Raw genomic sequence first — 18397 nt, forward strand, 5'->3', positions numbered from 1 at the left:
GCATGTGCGGCCCATGCTCTCTTTAGCCTGCGCTTGTTTCGTGACTCAACACAAGCAAATAAATAAAAAGTGAAGATGTATGTCCATGGGTAATTCATAGAGGATAGGGCCTGCTGGGTATAGGATCTAAACACTCTGATGACTGTATATATGGAGTCAGTTAAACAAGTGACACAGGCTTTCATGTGCTAATTATTCTGGAAAACAAACCTGGCAACTTTGATCACTGTGACGTGAGTTTTTCTCTTTACAAACAATGAGAATAATGTTGAAGGGATGTAAAGCAGGTGTAGCCTTTGCTCAAGTTTAGTTCAAGAATTTGGCATATAGCTGATACTTTTTATTACTTTTGCTGGGTTTCAGATTACATAACAACATTCTATAGGCTGATAACATTAAATACAGATGGGGGCAGCTAAAATTAATATTTTTAAAGATTTTTTTGGTGTAATACATTAACTTCTTGGGTCTAGTCAATGCTATAAATGATCAGGTTCAACATTTGTGTTTACCTTTTGGATATTTCATGCAAAGTACAATGTTATCAATTGGGAAAAAATGGCTCCTACTCTGAAAATCACTTAACATAATACCAAGTGAATGTTTTAACCATCACTCCATATTGTATGTACATGCCCACTTAATAATGTGTAATTTTGATTGTCTGCATCAAATCTACTGCATTTGATTTGGTAATAACCCAGACCTTATCACATGCATTTAGTTGCGGTCTTTGATAGTCTTCGAGTGCTGTCAGAAGAATAAAGACGAGTCTGTAACTAAAACAACTTTAGCTCCACTGTGTAGGCACCCTGTAGATGTTCCCTGAATCCATATCCTGTGGAGCAGAGTGGCCTTGCAGTGATTGAACAAGCCCTCTCCCACTGTGGCTCTTTACAGTGGCATCAGTAACACTGACTGTGCATGACTGACCAGTGTAGACAAGAGCGCAGCTGCAGCAAAACATAACTCCTTGTAAGGATCAAACTATTTCTGTACTTTTGTGGTTCATTTTGCAGTCCTTTCTCATTTGTGTAACTCTTCAACCTCAATCAACACATTTGAGGGCATGTTTCTAATTTCAGAAATATTATCTGTTAATCATTTTTGGGATCATTTAGGGTTTTCATGATATTGCTTTTTGTCCAAATCCATGGTGATTTTTAGACTGGCCTTCAGGAACAGGGGTTATATAAGAAAAAACAGGGGCTATAGCAAAACTAACCTGTTAAGTGGTAAAGAATGTGATTTATACAATCATTGCTATGATAACCTAAAACAAATCATTATTTAAATAGCTAGCTCAATACTAATCACAATCGCATGACTTAGGCCTATTCCTATTAGTCTTATTCTCTTTTCATACTCTTTTCTCTCTTAAACCCCACAACACCCCCTAAACCTTAAGTCCAGCTGATGGAGGCCACTTAACATGTCCTGGTGTCTTTCAAAGATATAACTTGTAAAATACCAATACATTTCAAGCCCATGTAAAACATGGCAATTCATGAGGAAAGTGAAGAACAAAGAGTAAATTGTAAAATGTATTAAAAATAACAAACAATCTTTGGTGTTACTGAGCTGATTTTATAATCACAATGTTGCAAAGGCGCTGGTCATTTCAATCATCCAACATGAATTAACAAGTGAACACGCCAGATTAGACCTCCTTATAAAAAAACATTAAGGCAACCTCTTTGTTGCTGTGTCACCAAATCCCATTAAGAGGACAGTCAAAGAGCTGCATTACTGTTCATGACCACTTCCTCAGTGGCTGACAGCTGAATTGAAGACTAGATTGATTGCTGTTCAAGACAATGTCATGCTTTGCTTTGATCTCAGTGAATGCCCCCCTCCTGATGCTCGAAGAAGGGCCTGATATGTTAACAACCATCCTGGTTTATTCTCCATTCTGTCCTCCACCTACTACCCTGCCAGTCACTCAAAAGCTCCAAAAGAGTGCAGTAGAGTGGGGGAGATAAAGTCCTTTCATCTCTGCTCTCATATGGGACTCCTGTAGTGCGTTCTCAGCAGTGCGGCGTGTCCCATGCCCACAAAGTACCCGCGAGTGACACAGTGACTCCAAAGGGCTGGCACCAGGTCGACCAAAGCCTGTATTCATCACAGCAGAGCAAAACACAACTACATCAGACTGCAGCTTATAATTAAAAGTTGTCAGCCTCAAAGGGCACAACATCTCTATCTTAATACTAGGCTTCCATCTAAGGCATTGGTTTTAATACTCGCTGTGTCCCATCAGATAGTGCTGTGAGGACAGAGGAGGAAGCAAGACATTATGACTACAAAGACACACATGTCTCCCATTCAGGATTAGAGGTTCAGAGTCTTCCCTCAGTAGCCTAATTGCCGGATTGGCCAGATCAAAATCACTTCATAGAGATCAAGGCCCAAGTCTTGTCCCTCGTCTCACAACATGCTCTTGCACAATAACTCGACAAAAGCAAGAGTGAGCGCAGGCCAAGGAGAAAGAAGAAAAGTTTGCAGAAAGAGATGGATGCCGTTCATGTAGAGAGAGTATGTTGTGTGATTAAGGGCTGCCCACATCAAACATTGTGGCCAAAGAAAACCACCAAGATGCCTCTTCTTCTGAGCCGAAAAGCTTAGACTTGGGGATGCTGTTGTGCAAAGAGGCCGCCTCTCTGTCTGCACCAACAAACAGACAAATAAAGGCACCGAGCATTCTTAAAGTGAATCTGAGAAGGTGAGAAAGGAGAGTATTTTTGTCAACTTAGTGATGATATTTGCAGTGAATAGTCCTGTGTTTGATTAAATTAATTTATACAAAATACTGTGCCTATGTTAATACTAAGTGAAAAACATACTGTAGATGGGTTAGCAAATGACAACACAGAGCTTGGAGCCGCCAGTATACCCTGTGTTATGCCAAAGTAGTTGGGAAAAGTGGATCCAGTTTGTTCTCCCCATATCGTATTTTCCAAACAAGTTCTTTTTTGTATTCCCAATGCAAAGCATTTAAGGTAATATTTAAGTTGTTTAATTCAGTCAATCGCGTGACATTGAGCTTTGTTCCTACATTATGAGGTATATAAAATACCAGCTGAAACACACATTTCCCACAGAGTCTATCTGGACACAAGAGCAGCAATATTGTGGCCACATGCGTAAGCTTGTTTACTTATCCTAGGCTTTTAAATGAAAGTATCTCATAATTTCAACCACAGTGTTACAGACTAAATTATTAGCATGTTACCACATTCCACACACTTCCTTTGATGGAGAAAAGAGAAAGTGTGCCTTCAGTGGAGATTCAAGCCCATTCAAAAGTGTTCATAAAATGACTCAGAACTGGTCTTCAGCTGTCTTTAATACTCAGTGCTTTGTCATCTTTAAGCAACAAACTTTATGTTTCATTTTACCACTTTCCAGAACTACATAAAACAAATTAAAGTAAGTAAGGGTCAGGATTAGGATAATGATGAGGTTCAAAGCAGACTAGGACAGGCTGGTGAGCAGAGAAAGATGGAGAAAAGGTGCAAGTGCTTGGTCTGGAAATGGCAGGCCCTGATTACACTGTTGCACAAATAAACAGAGCCTTTTCCAGGCTCTGGGAGTCCAGCTGTAAGGGCCTGAGGTTAGGCCGCTCCACAGCTCCTCACGTCTCCATCAGTCAGTGAGCGCAGCACAGGGCACATGCTGCCTTGAGAGTCACACTGATTACATGCCATTTCCTGCACTTCCACTTTAAAGGCTGTCAAGGTGAATTAATTACTGTCAGTCTCAAGGGGCTATTGTGCATGCAGTCAGGATACTCTAAACTCACACAGTGGGATTTCTAACCTGAGATTATGGAAAAACACAGATTAGAGCTGTTCTCTCACCAGCCCGGATTAGGATTCTATGGTAATTTATCTGTGCATATTCCTGGTGAAAGGTATGTCAGCTGCATCAGCTACATCAAGGGAACTTGACTTCATTTCAAATATCTTTTATCATAACTGTAAATCAACTTTAATTATTTTTGGTTTAAACAGATGAGCACATAAAAAAAATAAAACAATGTCAGTTTATTTCTCTATGAACACAACTTGCTAAACCCCATGTTTTTCATGTTTTAATGTTAATTTGCATGTTTTTGTCATTGTGAACTGAGATGTGCATTAGGGAGAGCATCTGTTTAGAAATGTACTCATAGGTTAGACTGCAAGTTAAATGACTGACAGAGGAAATGGCAGTAGAAAAGAGATTTAGCATAGAGACACTATTCAGTATATGCATGTTAACTGCTGGCTGACCATAAAAGCATGTAAGCACTGATGAGATATGAACCAGTGGAGCTTACAGTGAGGAGTGAAGGGTGCACATGAGTACCCAGGCCACATGAAAGCTACAACAATACCACAGTCTCTGGTTTAGGCTTGTGGTTTTGAACTATGACTGACAGAAACAACTCTATAGACATGGAAGACTGCCTTAATGATTAGCGGAGGGGCAGCAGAAAATCATGTTCATCTTACAGAAAAATCATATTGCAAATCTCAAAACAATATAGGCCTATTACTTGGTATGGGTGGCATGTGGCAGCATGATGGGTGTCAGCAGCCACACGACTTTTTAATCCAAGTTAATTAAAAGGTCCACTTGTCATACATCGGATATGATCAAAGAGTCTTGTTTGTAATTTGCTATAGTTTATATCTTTTTGCTATTAATTACACAGGGAACAGCTTAGAGAATATGCCTTTAATAGAGAAAAGTTTACCAAAAGGAAAAGGAACGAGTCAGTGCTCATATGTTACATTAAAAGTAGTAAACAGTAGCATTTGATAGTTTTACACTTAAAGATTTACCCAGGAGCGCTACTTTGATGAAGAAACTGTGGTACCACAGATAATGTTTTATAGTTCACTAGTTTCAACAACTGTCCACTGAATGTTCAAGATATAGACATAATTTATTTCACATCATAATTAGCCTTTTTTATTTTTTATTTAAATTGGTTTTACTTTGACAATTTCATGACTTAAATATATTTCATTGCAATGTTACTCTTTTACAAAGGATGCAAACTGTGTCCATATTGAGTGTATTTGCATACTGCCCAACAAAGTCCAACAAAGCACTTAATATTTGGAACAGCCTGTGATGTTAAACATTAATGAACATCTGGAATGTACATTTCCGATACTATGATGGTGGAGGTCACATTGGGTAAAGAGGCTGTAGTAAACACATGCCTGGTATCATCTAAGGACAAGTGAAGATGTTTATGTGCAGCACATATGCATAGTGTCAAGTTTACCATAAAATGAGCCCACCTCTGATGTTTTCTGCTTAGGACCAGTCTGTCCAGACTTTTCAGGAGACAGACAAAAGCATCTCCTTTCATCCTGGCCACAGACAAACATAGACATATAAAACATGCATGTTGAAAAGTGGCAATGGTCCTTTTAATTCCGGACAAACCCAATGAGAAGAAGCTAATTACAGAACGGGGGAACCCAGCCCTTTTGGAAATTACACTTACAGTAAGACCTTTGAAGAAAATGTCTCCTGCACCCTATTCTTCTTTTGTTCAATGTTTTGCATGCCATTGACTTCTGTGGTTTCCACTGTCTTCGTCTTTGTCAGACATCAAGGGCATTCGGACACTTAGAGGGGGACAAACATGTTTTTGAGCCTAGTGGTGGCCCCAGTCTAACCATGCAGTCTACTCTGTGCTTTGTAGCCTATGTGAGAAACTTTCAACTTGATATTCAAGCAATACAGTCATTTTTTCACATCTGTACCTTTTTGTTCTTCATTGTCCTCTAGTGTATTGTATGTAAATTGTGGTTGCTCTATACTAATTGTTCCTTCCAAAGATGTCCCAATCCTTTAAGTCTCGTCGGGTGTGCCAAGACCTTACCGTGCCATAACTGAAGTTTAGTGTAAAACAGACATTTGTCCCTTATTTGTTGCTTTTTCAGATTTTTTGCAATATGATTTGCCATTAAGGTCATTGAACTATGTGCACAAATGATAGACTTTAGATACCATCTCAACTTTCTGTAGGTCAGTTATAGCCAATACAGACAATCAATATAATCAATACAGAACAACTCTCTTGATATGAGAGAATGACACCATCATAGACTAGGACAACAACCAACGAGAGCTAGGCAAAAAGATATATCACAAACGTCATAAAAATCTACTTGTGCAAAGATGCTATATTTCCTTTTTCATATGGACAAGGTGATGTTCAGCTCAATTTAATGTTAGTGTTCTCTAGTAAAAAAGTAGCATTCAAAGCTTGTTTCTATTACCAGGATTTTTATGCCATATCATAAAAAGGCGTATAGACTGGACCCAGTCACTAAGGGAATGGGTCCAAACTCCTACTTTACTTCCTTACTCATTCATGTTTGTGGCTTTAATTTCTGAGAAACAAACACAATTTTTAACGAATCAGATTTTTCAAATACAGAGTACTTCTTGATGAAAAGGTCTTTGATTCTACCCTATTTAAAGGAACAGTATGCGATTTTACTGTAAAATATGACTGATCTGTCCCCAGACACGAGGTAGACCTGTTAAAATCAAATATTGTTCTTACTGGTAACAACTGTGATGCTGATTTATTCTTATTCACAAACTTTGGACATTGTGGGCTAAGCTATAACTTAAGTGTTTTGGTTCTCAAGAGGATTATCCAACCAGAAAGTAGAACAAACCTCACACGAGTCTCTCAATTGGGTTACCGGTTTCAATGCTGAAATCTAGTTGCTTTAAACCTAAAAAGACTCTCTAGTCTCTCTACCTAAACCCCACCACCTGTAGCCAATCATCATCAGTGCTAGTGCAGCCTCTGCAGCTCAGTGAGTGCATTCTGGAGGTTCTGAGCTTTCACATGAGGCATGGCCCGTCCATACAATGAGAATGAGAAGAACTATGTGTCCTCTAAATGCAGGTAAAGGCACTGTTAACCCAGGAGTAACTTTTTTTAAAGCAGTAAGAGCATAGCCTATGGACAGTTCCTTAAAAAAAAGCTCTTAACATTTGAGATGTTACGAGCACACCCTCATCGGACATCTTCTTTCCCAAAGGAACAGTTTTGATATGCTCCAATAAAACATAAAATGTGGATATCAAAAGTACTTTAAAGATGGCATGAAAAGATAAAACATTTGGTGGAAGGACTATAAAATATCTGAAAAAAAAAATTCCAAACATCAAAGCGTAACACTGTTTGATCTGTCAAGACTTTCCTCTGCATCGCCGCAGCTAAAAAAATGACACTTGTTCATATGCAACACTGGCCAGTCACTGTCACTGTGTCATGCATTCACAAGAGAGAGAGTTAGGTGTCCTGTTCTCAGTCTCCAGGAACATTTTACACCTCACAGTTTGATCAATGGTGTAGAGGAAGATAAAAGAAACTCGCCGCATCCACAAATAAATTAAAAACGCCATAAAAGGGCAGCCATTAAAGTGTCAGACCGCTCCACCACAGGACAAAACAGGGGTTCGGTGGCTGCCGGCTTAGTAGTGATGTGACATTCGCGAACTAGTCGGCTCTTTTGAAAGGTGAACAATTTTAATGGGATCTCAACTTTTTGAAGAACCAAATCTTTTTCTTTCTAATTTATATGCATTTTTTATCCTAATTAACACTGAACCAACACAAAAATCAGCAAGAAAGCAGAGCAGGCGACATGAGTGAAAGCTTTGTTCACAAAAAACATATTTGGATTCGTAATATTAGTTACATTTTTAATTATTGTTATTGTAGTGCAACATTTTGTTTAGATTCTGCATAATTCCAAAGGGTAAATTCACTCCCACTCTCAGTTTGAACCATTTTAAACACATCTGAGCCTTGGTCGTTCTCGCTGTGATTAGTTTGTAGATAAAATGAGTTCTCACATTGGCTTCTGTCATATAAATAAATAGTAAAAGAGGCAGTCTTTTGAACGGCTCTTTGAAATGAACAGATCCAAAAGATTCAGATCCCATAAAAGACCTGAAAGTCCCCTCACTAAATTAGAGGGTGCTGGTGTGGGGTTGTTATTTCTTTGTCATTAATAAAATATGCTTGATGTCATTTATTTTACAACTTGCATTTGTTTTATAGAACATTTACCACTCCAATATATGCATGCCTGTGTTTGCCAAATGCCTATTCCTTACCATATACACCAACAAACCAAGATAAAGTTTAATTTAGAAACACATGCAGCTAGAAATCATGAAGTCACGCCTTTCTAACCAGGTGTATCTTTAAAGTTCACGTAACCTGCTTGGTGTTATTGCTGAAATATTCCACAAAATGACATTAAACTTATCTTTCTCCATGGAGACAAGCAGGCGATGCGACAAGGCCAAGTTACAGGTCAGATCTGCGGAGAGGTGACCTTGCTCATGTATGAATGCATGTTTTTCAAGGTACTTCTCAGCAATATAAACACCTGTATTTACAAGATGGATAAGTGATGGAATATTCTAAGCAAAGCTGTAACATCTCCATGGAGACAAACAGGTGGCATATCCTCTACTAGAAAAGCTACACAGCGCACTATTGAAATTCCATCACAAATGCGGTCTCACTATACGTCAACAAATATCTGAATGCAAAGTTGTGATGCACTAGACCATAGCCATATTATATCATCCAGCACAACTTATGGGGCTGGTTGGGGCAAGATGAGCATCCAGTATCTTTTAATTTTTTATATTTTATCGCTATTATGATCCATGTTTTCTGAAGTCTGACAGACTGTAAGAAGTCATATGTCAACATACTTATGCTATAAAGTTGCGTGTGTAGTTTGCCTTAGAGACAAAGCCCCCCGTGTCCATGGCGTCTGCTGCTGCTCGTGACTGCGCCTGTTTAGCTCCTCTAACAGAACACCGTTCCACTGAACACGCAAGCCACAGATGTCCCACATGAACAGACAGCTCCGCGCCACAACCAACCCCCCTTTCCCCCCTCAACCCAACCCACACCACCATCCCATCCACACAGGCAAAAGCAAACAACACGCACAAAAGAGAGCTCCGAGTCCTCATCACTAAATGAGCGTGTCGCAGTCTCTTTGATGGGGCTCCACTGGGCTCTGGACATGCACATCACAAGGGTTTTGTTTGCTTCAAAGTTACTCAGAGCGACTGATGTTGGAGCTGGGCATGTGATGTCCGTGATAAAGTGGCACATTTTTACTAATGAGAAGTAATATGTAATAGATAACCTAATGTCAAGTCAAAGTCACCATTTTCACCACCTGTATATAACCTTTATACATTGAAATACTTTTATTTTAGTCTAGTTGTACATATAAATATTTTGTTACCACCTACAAATTTGTTTTAAATCTTTGTTATTATATTGTTATGTGTGAGCTACTGTGTCTATGTAATTTCCATTGTTGGTCAGTAAAGTTTGTTTCTTAAAGTAAGTCTAATTGCAACCTGGGGGTGGACATTTTTCATGTTGTTTTTGCATTATGTTCTGACAATAAATATATCTTTAAATGCATCAAGAATGTGTCTGGAAGTGTCCTGGTTGAGATTTAAGTAGCACACAAAACATGAAATGCAGAGTACCACAAAACTAAGCACCAGTACTACCATTTTTTCTATATTTCCTACCTCTAGTTTCAATTATAATTTGATTAAGGTAAAATAACTAAATGGTCAAATCTCTTTTCAAACTTTTCCCAACCATTTTGTGAGGTGAACATAATCCTTGGGTGGCCGTACTGCAATTGCTATCTAATGTGTGGGAGACATGCAGTGAGTACAGTGTGTATATTTGAATAGAAATAATCTATGTATACAGTTCTGTCTTACCCAAGTAAATTACACATTACTCCACTATGATCCTATGTACAATACACAAAGCTATTTATTCATGTGTACAATTTAACACAACATTACAAGATCTAGAGCAGTGTTTCTCAAACTGTGGTCCAAGTGCCGCTGGCTGTGCTAAACTCCTTCAGATGGTACGTGGGTTCCCCAGCAGTTCAAATACTTGCTACATTTAGAGTCAGTTTAATCCCCATTTTTGTCTTCTTTTAGGTTAGTAGTAGGTTCAGAGCTGGTATAGCAATTACGTAGTCCGACCTTGGCCCTAGTTTAGACCAGGAAGTAACAGTCATGTTTTAGACCTGGTTTAAATCTAGTGTTACTTGGAAAGCCAAATGTTGTCTTTGGTGGTACTTGGAGTAAAAGGATTTTCACTCCACAAAAACTTCAATTAAATAGCTTTGCACAATTTATCATATTTAAAGTGAAATAGATAAACATATGCGAAAGAAAAGGCTTGTATCCACTTCACCTCTTTAGTTCTTGGAACTGGTTGTGGCGTTTCTTTACATTCACAGTTACTTACGATTATTTTCTGAGTTCACCCGGGGCTGGCATGCAACGAAGGCTTGGACTTCAAAGCCTGCAAAGAAAATACATAAATACAAAACCATTAGGAAGCTTGTTTTCTTTAGTTAACATTTCAAACACTGTGGACTGTATCATGTTTTCAGTCTCTTTCTGTAACTCTGCTGTTGATGTTGTTTTTTGATGATCAGCATGGCCACAGCTCCCTATACAAATACATAAAAATTTCAACCTCCTCTGGCCACTGCTGACTTGGACGCTATAGGATACAATTTGCGCTTGGCCTTCTAGAGAGTGGAGCAATAAGAATAGGTTTAAAAGTAGACTTGAACTTACACAAAATCATGATGGTAGAGTAAAAAAAAAAACCCAGCTAGGACAAAAACAAACCACTAGACATGACATTCCCAAAGAAGCCATTTTATTAGAGACAGAGGTTTATAGGGCCACTTGACACAGTGAACTCTTGATTCAAGGGTGATCCTCTGTGTAAACACAAATTTACCACTACATTAAAATCAACAAAGACTGTCATGTTTTGGACATATTTACTACAATGAACACGGCTGGATGTTGGATGCTTCAGCCACATAAGACAATACCAGGCTGTCTGCCCACAACTATTTATATTTTCCAAAGATTTATTGGAATGGATTCAACAATGGCATGTCTCTTTGAAATCCTTTTAGTCCTGATCCTAAAACTACACAACAGCAATAAAAGTAGAAGGTGCCCTATGTAGATGCTTGGGAATAGCACTAGTGACTTTTTCCAGTTTAGAGTCAAGTGGAATTAAAAAAGACATCTGAAGTGGGAGGAGAACTCAACATATTTATAAAAAGTAAAAAGTTATTCTTGGGTCGATTTTCAGTGTAATTGATAAACTATTCTCAGTGTCAACATTTTCTATCGCCAGTGATAGAAGGTAACAAAGTAAAAGTAGTAAGTACTGTACTTAAGTACAAATTTAGGTATCTGTACCTTAAGTTCATTTTAAAGTGGATACTTTACTTTTACTTTTACTTCAGTACATTTGAGAGCAGGAGATATCTGTACTTTCTACTCCACTACATTTTTGAACTGGTCTGAAAAGTAAAAGTATTTTTTTTTTTTATTATACTTTGAAACAGCTGAAATGGCTGAGGGATTTATTTTTAACATGTTCAGAGTTTGAGCAAAAAAAAAAAACAGACAAAAAAATTATTCAACTGTTTCTGCAGAACAAAATTCAGCATAAATCTTTATCTGTTTTTTTTTTATTTATTTTTTTTAATCATTTTTAAAGGGGTAGCTTAAACACTCTTACTTAAGTAGATTTTTCATGTGATACTTTTACTTTTCTTTGAGTATTTCTTTTTGCTCTGGTATACTTTTACTTAAGTAACAAAATTGAGTACTTCTTCCACCACTGTCTATCCTCACTTAAGCAGTAGCACACATGCTGAAGGCCAATAATCTGTCAGTAGAACAATATGATACATACAAGATACAAACATGTTAAATTTATCAAGTACTGTAAATGGCGAGCTTAAAGACGTGCACTACAATATAAAAATATCAGTTATTTTAGCCAGAGTTTACTGTGTAGTTTGAGGTTGTTTGAGGTTAAAAAACTTCCATCAGTCACAATAATGGTGTCTTTGTCTCTATGTGTCACCACCTGCTCTACACCCATCTCCATGACTTTCAGGCTGAAGCAGTTCATCATATTTCAACATTAAGTACAAAGATTGAATCGTAGAAATGAACCAGAAGAGTGGTGACACCAGTGCAGAGGAAAAACAGACCACTTCTCACTTCAAAGAGTTGGGCCGACGCTTTTAAAAATCACACCAGCAATAAACTACTACAGAGGTCCATCGCTTTTCCGTAACATGAAAGGAATTTCCAGAGTTACGTCTCCTCAAGTAGTCCCCTCTGCCCCGACACTAACCTTAAACAAAGTAGCGATCAGTGGCAGGCCGCTGGTGCTGAGACTGTTTACATGAGAGGTGTTACCATGGTAGCTCTCAAATTATTTATGGTTCAACGGCACAAGACAAGGAGTCATTTCAATGATACTCATCCATTACATGACATTATTCTCTTAGGATTTCCACTGGATCAAAGAACACGTCAATGTAATTATTATTCTTAAACTAAAAAGTAGAGGGGCAGACAGCACAAATCAAAAAGATTCTATTCATGATGTTCTATAAGTTCATGTCATACTTTCAGAGGGAGTGCAGGGCCTACTGTTTAAAGCTCTATGGACGATTAAGTGCTATTATTTACTGAGAATTTGGTGTACAAATTTGCAGTATGCCTGTAATCGTATGGCTTAGTTCATTTTGCTGACAGAGAAGACACTAAACTGGCTAAATGTGTTTAGCCCTTGTAATTATGAAGATATTGACCATAAAGCAGGTAGAAACATGTGGATAAAATGCAACAATTCTGACCTACCACCTCAATATTAAGTATGCTCTTTAGAATGAACTTTTTCACACATAGATGGGACTTACAAAGAATAAAGACAGGTGATAATCCTTGGCAGCAGTAGCTCCCTCCCGAGGTGAGAATCTGAAACAACATTTTGTCAGATTATTTTATGGAAAGTTCATTAACCCATGGTTTTATGTGCTTCACAGATATAGTGTCACAAATGACAGGCTAAAATTAAATATGAATAAATAATTAAAGAAAAAAGAAAGGAACATAGCCAACATAAAATAAACAAACAAACTGATAGGTAAATTATCCTTTAAAAGGCATATCTTTTAGATTTAGTTCGGAGATGTAGATTTAACAACATAGAATGGCTAATGGCCCAATAGGACACAATAGAAACATTCTTAGGTTAGAATTACAATGTAGACTGCCAAGGCAAATGTTTAAGGTGATAGAAAAATAAGTTTGTGTGAGAAAGAGGGCTCAGAGATCATTTAGTCAAGGACATTTGATCTACTCACATGTGACACTATGGTATTCTCTTTAGCCTGACAAACGTGCTGTGTTATTTGTGTCTAAAAAGAGGAATGACACACACAGTCAGAGCCATCAGAGTCCTCTAAACAGTCGTCATTCATTTCATGTTCATTTTTACGCCAACACATTCCACGGCTTCCTTTGATTCAGGCTTTTCACGTTGTGCTGAAAAAGAAATTAGAGGTAATGATGACAAAAGAACAGCGCTAATTACAAGGCTTTGTGTTTACTATTCTGAGCTGGAAATTGACATCCAGTCCAGCACACCACTCTTTAGACATGTTCTTTTCTTTGGAGAGAATACCACAGCCTACTGCAAGTATAGAGTGAAATAAGAAGGGCCATAATTTAAGCAGCGGATAGAAAGAGAGTCAGTGGACTTCACAAACTCATGTGCTCATCTTCATTTGTCGTTCACTTCTGTGTGTGGCTCTGGGGAAGATGTCAAAACACTGAGCCAATAAAAGGATTAAATGAACTCATTCTCATATAGAGCATGTGAGAAAATATGACTGTTAGAATTGCTGTTGACTCAGTCTAAGTACCTGATTAAACAATGAAAGGAGGAAGTAGGTATTTCAGTCTGTCTAGCAAGTTCCTAACTCTCACAAATCCTTTGGCACATCGCTCGCAACAGTTGGATGTTGTTACAAACTGCTTTCATAATAAACTTTATGGAGAGGAAAAGAAGAGAAGAACAAATTATTTTTTTGCCTGACTAATGAGGTTCAAACAAATTATTTCCAAAATTTTAGTAGCATTGTTCAGATTAAGGGGTATACCAATTATGGATGCCCTGATCCAAGTTTTCTGTTCCGATGCTGATCTAGATACTTTTGCTTAAATTGCCTGTCGATACCCGATATCAACCAGTACTAGGGCAGAGACTGAAAATATAATTCATTTCCTTTAAACACAAGCAGCACAAGGTAAAAAATATCCAAATGAGTTTTTTATCTAAAGTTCTAAAGTCCAGTAAATCGTCTTATTATATTTATTGACCAAAATGAGATATTGGCTGAATCGATATCTTGGAAGCCGACATCAGATCCACCAAAATTGTCAATATCGGCACCAGTATCCAATACAGTGTTGCATCCCCAGTGTGTGTAGCTATAGTGGTGTGCACTTAAACTGTTCAGTGATATTTCCAAAGAGAGGACATGTTTTAATAACACCAACATGCTGGTTTTCTTTTGATTATTTCCCATAAGTTATTACCAGTAGCAGTCATAGGTTTAAGGTGTCAATTCCAGCATATAAACGCAGATCTGGGTTCAAATCTGTTCACTTTGATCATCGAGTCCAGGCCGCTGCCATCTGGTCCCTTGTGTATGCATGTGTGTGTATGTATGTGTGTGTATATGTATGCAGGTATGCGTATGTATGTGGAGTAGACAAGCTGTTATACTTCCCTAAAGGATTCAGTCTCCTCTCTTAAGTGAATATCAAAGGCTCACTTTTACAGTTATCTCTGCTTGGCTGCACCACGGAAGTAATCACCAGGGGTCAAGGGCCAGCGCTCAGCTCAAGATCGAAACACAACTGATGGACATGGACTTCAAAGGGAGCGGGTGCTTTTGACAAACTGTTGTTTCAGCCAAAGGACTCTGGATGTCATAATCAGGCTGGAGGAGAGGGGACAGTGGGGCAGAGGAGTGTTTTGGAGAGGGGTACAAACACTATCTATCTCCACTATCTTTGAATAATTAGAACTAAAATGATCAAAGATAAGACTCAAGTTGCACTGTCTAACCCCTTTATCTCAAAGGGCCAGCAACAACAAACAAAATAGCATCATTTTAGTCTGCCCATGTTTTTTTTGTTTTGAAACCCAAGACCATGTCAAACCAAATGGAAGATATTTGAGGTCTTCCTTTATTAACCAAGGAGCAGCTTTGATGTCTGACATCTTTAGTTGTTTTAGAACAAGAAAAGAGCATTATGGCAGGCAAATGATCTTTTTAGACAATGGAACCCCAAAAAACTAATGAACAAGACAAACAACAAGGCAAACCTATTTTTGCTATTCTTCTTAATCAATGTGAGATCATTGATGTGCCTTTCAAGAGGACAAGGATTAAAGGAAATGTTCAAATAACATTGTTTTGTTCCCCTGGCTGTGCCATCTTATTATTTTAGGGTTTTGTTACAACAGTTACAGCAGTCTTTGAGGTAGAGGGCAAACTCTACCACTGAGCTACTGCTGGACCTTGACAACTCTTCAGCTTCAGCATTAGAAAGCGCACAGAAACAAGAACCACAGAGACCAGCAAGATGAAATGCATGGCCACTTGTACAAAATCCGAGTGAGCAGACTGGTGTGAAAACAGGTGGGGGCAAGAGAAGGACATCCTGTCATGAGTGAAGGCCGCGGGTGGAGCAGCATCTCAGTGAGCCCGGGAAAAGTCAGCATTTCAGGGTGGTCAGTCCAAAGGGTCCAGGAGGTCAAAGAAACACTGTGTGAACTTTTCCACAGCAGGAGTATCAAGGTCTACCCAACCGCGTGTGTGTCCCTGTAGATCCATTATGTTGTGTACTGCAACAAATAACAAATCTCCCTTTTGAATGTGAGGTGGATGCAAGATGCAATCCTGAAGTAATCACATTTTACTTTGTGCGTCACCTTTATAGTTTGAAGTTTCATTCTCAAAATGAAATGATGTGGCACTGCGTCCTTTTATAGAGTAAACAGAATGAGGGATGGCAGCCGTCTTGGCTAATTCATCCATATTTGCACATGCCCTTTGAAGTTCTCTGATTTTTAAACTTCCAAGTTGCGTCGACAAGAAAGTTATTGTGAAGAAAAGTTGCTAGATTATCCCAAAGTGAACTTGATGTACTGTCAAAAAGTCAAAGCAATGTACTTTATCTCCCTCCTTGCCAAAGCAAGTGAAATACCAGCATACCAAGCAAATTCATCAATTTTTATTTGAGAATAAGGTGTACTCTGAGCTAAGGCCCCATGATTAACTTAGCATATAATGATTTGCACATTGACTTTAGTCTTAATTTATAAGAGTTTAGTGTTGGCACAAGCACTGCGCACATGGTGCCTGAGATGGACAGGTAGTAGAAGCAATACATGTACTCAGCATAAAGATGTATCAAATTGTAAAAAAAAATAAAATAAATAAATAAATAAATAAATAAATAAATAAATATATATATATATATATATATATATATATATATATATATATATATATATATATATATATATATATATATATAATTATTAAAAAAATAATAAATAATAAAAATAATAATAAATAATAAAAATAATAATAATAATTAATTAATTAATTAAACCCAATACCCAGATATTGAGCAATATTGAAACTAAAATGAAAATTAGATACTCAACCAAGATATTCAACCAAGTATACAAATGATAGTCTTGAGCTTTTTAGAAGCAGTAAGTCCACAGTTGGGAATTACATAAAAATGTAAAATTGTGATAAAACAGGGTAAGAGAGTAAAAGAAGACACAGGGTTCACTGTATAGAACTGGTATGTCAACATATATATTCATTTAAAGGGTTTTTCGTAGCATAAAAATCAAGTCTTTGTATCGTGACAACTCCACTCTACTCCAACATCCAACAAGGCTGTGGTGTCCCATTCACACACTCAGCAGCACTCATCTGCACAAAAGGGCAAAACAACAATATTACAGTGTCCGCTGAGTGCCTACCCCCCAGTAAAAACATTTCTTGTGGGAGTGCGCCTCACCAAGCCCTCTTCTCATATAAAAACACAAAGCGGAGTGTACTCGGACAGCTGCTGCCCGGACGTCCCGCGGAGAACAGAGAGCGAGCTTTGAAGATCTTGACCTTCTGGAACAATAAAACGCCATCATCAAACACTCTCCTGAGACAGACTCCTGACCCACACGTCCAAGTGTCTGCTCCAGATCGCTCGTATTTAACTGTAGAGAGGAGTGGGGTTTTGGTTGATGTTTGTGACATCAAAAACAGTAAATAACTTCAGTGAATGGCCATTGTAAGCCACTATCACAAGCTAATCTTACTGATGTGAGCTTTTTAAAAAACGATTATTTAATATGCATTAAACAGGCCAGAACCAAGATACCAACTTCATAGTCTAGACCAACTGACTCACTGGGCAAACGAAATAGAGATTGTATTGTATATTTATACACAATATGATCTGATATTAGTGAAATTAAGGAAACTGATATCTATCACTTGTTTTGTGCTGCAAATCTATACATTAGACGCATTATTTAAAATCTGACTGCTTGGGACTGTCCAAAAAAAGAGCATCGCCACTGGTGGATTACAAACAAACTGGGGTTGTTTGCCTGCACATGCTGCAGGACTAAAACAACATTGTAGGGGTGCCATGCCAACCTAGTGACTGTTTTGGGACCTGCCAGCTGACACACTTTGCTCATCACCCGGAACCCTGGAGGCCTCCTGTCTCTGACCACATGTTAATCTTTACAGGCCGCTCAAGGAAGTGGTGTTGACAGCCGCGATTTGAGGTCACGCAGGGGTCAGAGGTCAAGCACTTCCTGCTGACATGAAAGCACATCCCAGCACACCTTGCTCTCCGTATCTGTCATCCATTCCCCTGACCATCTGTACCTACATAATCTGGGGCTCATAGGGTCCAAACAAAAGCCATGTGTTAATTACCTTTGAAGGTGTAATGACTTGTGTGAGACCCAGCCGATGTTCATCTGGTTTTCAAAGGGAACAGGTTACACTTCACAGTTGTATTACAGTTGTTCACTATTACTTGTACCTGCCTGGTGTAAGTATGTTTTTTTTTTTTTACAAGGATAAACAGGCCTTTTTCCTCATATTTTTTTTAGCCCACACCAAACTCTTTTAACTCCACTCTCACTTCAATAAGTTAATTAGAGAGAAAGTTGTTGCACACTAGAATTAGGAGCTGCACCTGTCATCCAGATGTGAGGGCATTCACGCTGAAAGAATTTCTTCTATTGCTTTTATGAACTTTTAATTATTCTCCACTCTATTACTACTTAGCAATTACAACATTATTTACTACAACTTTTGCCTCATCACAAAAACAGCTCATT

The 18397-nt window shown here is 38.2% G+C and overlaps 1 protein-coding gene across 1 annotated transcript in view; it reads left to right on the top strand.

Moving 5' to 3' along the window:
* Window positions 1-18397, top strand: part of LOC117374964 (guanine nucleotide-binding protein G(o) subunit alpha-like) — a 170740-nt gene that overhangs the window by 100057 nt on the left and 52286 nt on the right. The window lies entirely within an intron of this gene.

Source organism: Periophthalmus magnuspinnatus, chromosome 8 (assembly GCF_009829125.3).
Source record: "Periophthalmus magnuspinnatus isolate fPerMag1 chromosome 8, fPerMag1.2.pri, whole genome shotgun sequence".
In the NCBI taxonomy this organism is placed as follows: domain Eukaryota; kingdom Metazoa; phylum Chordata; class Actinopteri; order Gobiiformes; family Gobiidae; genus Periophthalmus; species Periophthalmus magnuspinnatus.